We start from the raw sequence: 7,192 nt of genomic DNA on the forward strand, positions 1-7,192 counted from the left end.
ACTCTGAAATTTTGCAAATTGGAATTTTGATACATTCTCCTAATGGAAACCACAATTCTGAAAAAAAAAAACGTTTTTGCCCTTAGAGGGGGTGGTATTTGGGGAATTTCAAAACAGACTTTTTTTTCGCAAAACTGTAATGGAAACATTTTTCAAAATAAATGCGCCTCTTTGTATGAAGTGTCTGTCATGAGCACAGCACAGCGGGCGGCAGGAGAGATCCAACAGCTTCACAGCTCTTTATAAGTTGAGTGTCATACGGAATCGTGCAGCTCCTCCATAAAACAATAACCAAGATTTCCTCATCGCTTCATCTGCAGCTACACTTCTGCAGCTTGGAGCCTGAGTGAGATGCGGAAGTTTCATTAGAGGAAAAGCGCGAGTGCAGGGACAGAAACTTAAATGGATCTCGTCGTGTTCTTAAACACAAAAGGTCCAGCAGCTTACTTGTTAGAAAGGTTATTCATTTAAAAACCGCTGAACAGGTTTCTCACCTGAGACTGTCAATAGACTCTGCGCGGCACACGCTCTCCAGACAGAGCTGTGACGTCACTGCAATCTCTTTTTTTAGTGAATCAAATAATAAAAAATAAAAAAAACATCTCATTCATTGTCATGTTTTAATTACTTATCGTGTGAGTTGGTTTGTGCTTTATCGCAAAATGATGATTTAATGTCATTTCGAAAATATATTTTTCTAAATTCCTAGAATTTAAATAAAATTTTAGGCAAATGTGTAATGGAAACGCAGCTAGTGATTGTTTTTCTTCTTCCACCTGGTGGGTCACTCCTTCCTTCCTCTCTTTCTTCACTCTTCTCTCTTTCACCCACTGCTGTAGTTTACTCCCAGATAGAAGAAATCAGGAGGACTGGTGGAAGGTCTCTGTCCTGATGCCTCATCCATGAGGTCAAATCAACAGTAGCAGCACTGGGTGCTTATTTTTTTGTTTCTTTTTTTTTTATCCCAAAACTGTTCAATTCAGGTAAATAAATGTTTTTTAAAAATAGACAGGGGCAATAAATGACAAAATAGCAATGTGGGGGTGTTTGTTTTGATTTTGGTACTTTTAAAGGATAATCAAATAGTCCAGTTGGTTGCGTAATCCATGAAAAATATCCACAGAGCTGTGTGACTTATTTCTGGTTTCTAGGTGGCCTAACGGTTAAACTCCCGCGCTATCAATCAAGAGATTGCTGGTTCAATCCCACTGTGGGCTTACTTGTTTGTTTGTTTTTTTTTTTTAAATCCCAAAACTGTTCAATTCAGGTAAATACATTTTTTTTAAATAGACAGGGGCAATAAATGACAAAATAGCAATGTAGGGGGTGTTTGTTTTCATTTTGGTGCTTTTAAAAGACACCAAATATTGCAGGTGGTTGCGTAATCCATGGAATATATCGACAAAGCTGTGTGACATACTTCCGGTCTCTTGGTGGCCTAGCGGGTAAACTCCTGCGCTAGCATTCAACAGGTTACTTGTTCGAATTCCGCTGGGGACGAATTTGTTTCTTTCTTTTTTTCTAATCCCAAAACTGTTCAATTCAGGTAAATAAATGTTTTTAAAAAATAGACAGGGGCAATAAATGACAAAATAGCAATGTGGGGGTGTTTGTTTTGATTTTGGTGCTTTTAAAGGACAATCAAATAGTGCAGTTGGTTGCGTAATCCACGGAATATATTCACAAAGCTGTGTGACGTACTTCCGGTTTCTAGGTGAATTCAGTGAATTCAGTGAATTTCTAAGGATTTCAGACACAGCTCAAGACCAAAACAAACGCTGATGTCACGTCAGTTTTTCACTCCGAATTTTTTTATGTCGAATTTCTGACCCATCGAAATTTTAAATCTCGAAATTAAAAACACAGTTTTTTTTAAGATAGAAAATATTTTTGGGAGGATAAAAATTTGCTGTTTAAGAAGCAAGGGTTAAAAAAAATCAGAATAAAAATTCAGAGGTTAAAAAAATTCAGAAAAAAAATCAGAGGTTTAAAATTTTCAGAATAAAAATTCAGAGGTTAAATAAATTCAGAAAAAAAAAATTCAGAGGTGAAAAAAAATTCAGAATAAAAATTCAGACGTTAAAAAAATTCAGAGTCTGATGGAACTAAAAAACTTCCATACAAATGCTCCAGCTCTGTAAGGACAAACATCGAACACATCATCACGTACAGTTCACCTGCGTGAAGGTGAACAAGGCTGACCAGCATCTCCATCTTTTTTCTTTTTGTTGTTCAGACAATGTTGGCCACACATTAAAAAACTTCTTTCTTGGGTATCAATCCTGTTGGTAAAAGTTTAAAGGTTTCCAACTAACTTTTATATAAATCACAAAGTCAAGGCCCGGGGGCCAGATCCGGTCTTCCAGTTAACTATATCCGGCCCACCAGATCTTTCATTTATTGTTATTAACTGGAAGCATATTGAAGGAATACTATGATTATGGATGTTGAGAAATCAGTTATAATGATCTGGCTTTCTTTGTATGGATCACACAGTGTATTATATCACAAAGATGTCATCACCATCATAGTGCAGAAAGAAATAAACATAACCAGATAAAATAACCAAGTTTTATTGAGTTTGACACCTCTGCATTAGGGCAAAGCATCCATTTTTTAAGATCAGTTTTTTTAAATTAAGGATCTGAAGAAAGAAATGATTGAGTTGATCATGAAACTGGAGGTCTCTGCTCAGCATAAATCTACTATAATTGAACATAGAGAGCCACTGAAAGAAGGAGGAAAAGGCTCTAAATTGCTGTCAAAGCTACTGGAAAAATGAGAATACATGCTGAAGAAACAAATATACAATCTGGAAGACCTCCCATAGGAGATGGATTAAACAGAATTCCAAGCTCAAGAGATGAAAACTGTGTGCACACAGACCAGAAGAGTTCAAGAGAAAATAAAACAAGTGACTGCACACAATTCAAATCCTACGAGATCAGAAACCAGGAAACCAACTGCACAAACGTAAAAAACAAACCAGGAAAAAAAAAGGTCAATTTTGTCAAATACTGTTTTCAAAAAGGGCGGCATGGTGAAGTTTGCATGTTCGTCCCATGCATGAGTGGGTTTTTCTCCGGGTGCTCTGACTTCCTCTCACAGCCCAAAAAAGAATTATGTAAATCAAGATCCTGCATTGTTTTGACAAAAGTCTGAGCGTGTGCAGTGATACTCTTTGGTTTCCCATCAAAAGTCTATAAAAATACATTCAGTGCAGACACAACAACGACTTCCATGTCTACTATAACTTATTCTATGTCAAATAAAGGACTTAAATTCTTAAAAAGAAAGGGGAATTTGCATGTTTTTGTCATGCATACAGCCTGACACCCACACCCAAACAAGCAAGATTAAGAGTCTACGTTTAAAGCTACTGCAAGGTCTGCTTCATCTTCTAACACACATGTCAAAGTCAAGGCCCGGGGGCCGGATCCGGCCCTCTGGGTAATTCTATCCGGCCCTCTAGATCATTTTATGTTATTGTTGTTAATGGCCAGATGTTACCTTGTGTTTATTTCTAACTTGCATAATTTTGACAAAATATATTTTTATGGAGAGTAAAATATTGAAAGTTATTTAAGGTTTAAGTTGATTTATTCTGGAATAATATTCCTGCATTTTTATTATTTAAAAAGTTATGGTTTTATGTTTTAAAAATTGTCATTCTGCTAGCTTTTTGGACTATTTTGGCATTTACTAAGATTTTTTTAAGCTATTTTGGAGTTTAGCTTCATTTCAGCAACATGCTAGCTGCTTTGGCTAATTCAGGCTTTTTTAGTTATTTTTAAGCTGTTTTGGCTCATATTTACACGCGAGCTGAATTTGCTCATTGAAGCTGATAGCTGAAAACGTTGAAGTTGATAGCCAGCTAAATATTAGCTTAATGCCAAATTAGCCTAAAGTAAAAATTGCTTTGGTCATGTGGACATAATTTGTCCAGATTTGGGTTTGGTGCTCCAGCTTTAAGTTCCTTATTAAAATGTTTCAACCAGGACCATGCAGTCAGGACAGGCAGGTGAAGCAGTGCCTCACCTGTCATTCTCCTCCCCGCTATATTGTCTACTAAGGGTCTTTTAATTATGATTATGCCTTTTTAGCCAAAAACCTGCATCTTTTTCTAAGACATAGTTTCTGCAGAGTGGCAGGAGTTTATTAAAAATTAACCTCTGAGTTGTGGGCGGGACCATCGGTGAAGAGTAAGCCCGCCCCTGTTTCCTTCTGTTTACACTATCTTACAGTCCTTCACAACCCCAACCTAACATTAACGGTGCAACACAAATGCTGAGCGATACTGGAGTTGAAGTTCTGATCCAGATTCCAGCTCAGACGAGGAAAACAAAGACGTTGGTGGATCTATTTGTCTGTAAGTGGATGGATGAAAATGGCGCGGAGCAGGGAGTTTTCTCCTTCATCCTTATGACCTCACACTTGGATATTCTTGTGATTTTAAATAGCTCTCACAGCTGTCTTCACCAGTTCTAGATTCCAACACCTTTCTTTAAATCAATGAAGTGTTTTCACCAGGCAGCCTCCTCCTCCTTTGATCATGACACCAATTCTTGCTGTTTAAAGTTAAAAAGAGTGGTTCCTAAAATAGAGCCTTGTGGTGCACCGCATGTCAGTCTGTGACTTATGGAGGAGCAATCATCTACATAAAATAAAAAAAGTCCATCAGTAATAGAACAAAGTAAAAACAGAGTCAGAAGACATTTTGTCTGGTTAGAAGAACGGTGTGATCACGTGTCAAAGGACTGTCTGCACTGAGCCTGAGGTCTTTACAACCAGACCAGTTCTATCTCTAAAGCAGACTGGAACTTAGCAGATATGTAGTTATTGATAGTAAAATTGTGTTGGTTAACATGCTTTTATTGCAAAATCAACAGGTCTGTTTGTTAAAATGTGAAACATCTAAAGTGCTCGTCGTCATAGTGGCCATAAGGATACTAGGAAGACTCCAGTCTGAAGGGAGGAATTCAAAATGTTCAGGATCTCCTCCTGACAAAAGCCATGAATGTTTTTAACATAAGAGGTTGGGACAGAACCAACAGAACAAGAAGTCATGTTACCATCTGAACATGAATTCTTCTGTGGTTCTTCACTCAGGATATCACCTCAAGAGAATGACAAACACTGGGTCTTGGAATGTCTGTCCTGTGCTTGAGGTAAACTCAAATCCTCACACTTTTCATAAGTAAATATCTTGTTAAAGATTAAATCTAGTTTTATAAAACCACCAACCACTGAAAGATACCCCTAACAATTGTTTGGTGTAACAGTTGTATCCATCAGTGTCCTATACCTGCTAAATCTGAACCAGGCCACTGGGATGCTGGAGCCTATCTGTCCGTCCTGGTCAGTTTTCCAAACCGTCACATACTGTGTGGAAATACTACATATTTAATGCCACATGTACAACACAGGCCTTTGGGAAATGTTCTTGTCTTGATTTGTGGGTAGCTTTATTGCCCTGGCTTAGCTTTTTTTGTAGTATGTTGGTGTGAATGGTAAATTTGGATGGTGTTTTACTGCTCTCCTATGGAGGGATTTGTGTGCCATCAAATTGCAAGAAAAAGAGATCAACATTTTCTAATTGCAAGCAAAATGCAAAGTGTTAAGAAAACAAATCATAATTTGCAAATAAAAACATTATATATATATATATATATATATAAATAATACGAAAAATATTTGAAAATGGTTGAAAACTGTAAAATTCCAATGAACAGCGCCGAAAGAAAGTCCACAGTCTGTCTCGGCGCTCAAGCACCATCAATGTGAGGCAGAAACACCTGTTTTGATAGAATCTAGACCAGTCAGCAGGCTGTTTGGAGTGTCACAAACGCAACGCTGAGAGAACATTTTGAACACAAAATCAAAGATAGGCCAAGAGCGAGATGAGGCTCTACGTATCTAAAAATGTTTGTGCTGCAATCGCAAAAAAGGTTTTTTGAAAGCAAAAAAAAGGGGTTGAAATATATTATTTTTTAATAATCAATAATGCAAATTATGTTTTTTTCCCTTAACACTTTACATTTTGTTTGCAATTTAATAAAATTTTGATCTCAAAACTGTGACTTTTGCCTGCAATATTGTGGCACAAAAATCCCTCCATACTTTCCCTCTCTTTTTGAAGTTCTGATCCCTTGGTTTTCATGTTCTGGACTAGAGCTGGGTATCGGTTACAATTTCCAGAAACGATTTGATTCGATTCTTAGGAGCCTGAATTGATTCGATTCCTATTTTTTGATTTTTCAATTCAATTCAATTTTAGGTTTACAAATGTATTCCAATTTGTTCAGAAATACATTAAATATCTATTATTTAATTTGAATATATCTATCTTAATCTGATCCAGATCACATACTGTAAATGTATCAGTGAAATAATGAGATTGTTAATATCATACAGTGTTACATGGATTTTCTAAAGGAGAAGTTCTAAATGTTCAGATCATTAACATTGTAAACATTGTTCTGCTTCTCCTGGAGGACGTTTCAGTTTGGACACTAGGTGGAGATCACACTATAGAAGTACAATTTATTCAAGAAGAAGAAAACAGTACGAGGGAAAAAAACTAAGTGTCAGACCACAACTAGTTGCTTTAAAAAAATATTTCCTTAAAATAGTTTGGAAAATTATGGCCTGTAATGAATATGTTCATTTAGTCAGCAATGAATGTTTTTGGTCAACCGAGCGTTAGCATTAGCCGTCCTATGGGCAATTCTATTGAGCGTTAGCATCAAGCTAGCGGACTTTAGCTTTGTGTGCTAAATCGATTTATATCTTTTGTGAATCGATTATTGATCTATTAAGCTTAAATCGATTCAAATCTATTAATCACATGTTTTTCAACCCAGCACTATTCTGGACTGTAATCCAATGATATTCTGGGATTTGTTCTGATTTCTCTACACAACAGGAAAGTCTGACTAAAATCTGACAACTTTTCCATTAAAACTTTCACTAGTCCCGTCTGCTTTTCTGCCTTTGCGATGAGTAAGGCGCGCGCGTGCCCGCGTTCCTATTCCAGTAAACGAGGAGGCGGAGACAAACCGGAAAACTAGAGTCGAGGACGTGTGTTTTGACTGACAGCAGGTCTGTCCAATGGCTGCACAGGAAGCGCTGTGACACAAATCCGATCTACAAGCGCAGCGGTGCACTGGCGCCACTCAGCCGCCATGACGGG

The sequence above is a fragment of the Oryzias melastigma genome, linkage group LG12 (assembly GCF_002922805.2).
Source record: "Oryzias melastigma strain HK-1 linkage group LG12, ASM292280v2, whole genome shotgun sequence".
NCBI classification, from domain to species: Eukaryota; Metazoa; Chordata; class Actinopteri; order Beloniformes; family Adrianichthyidae; genus Oryzias; species Oryzias melastigma.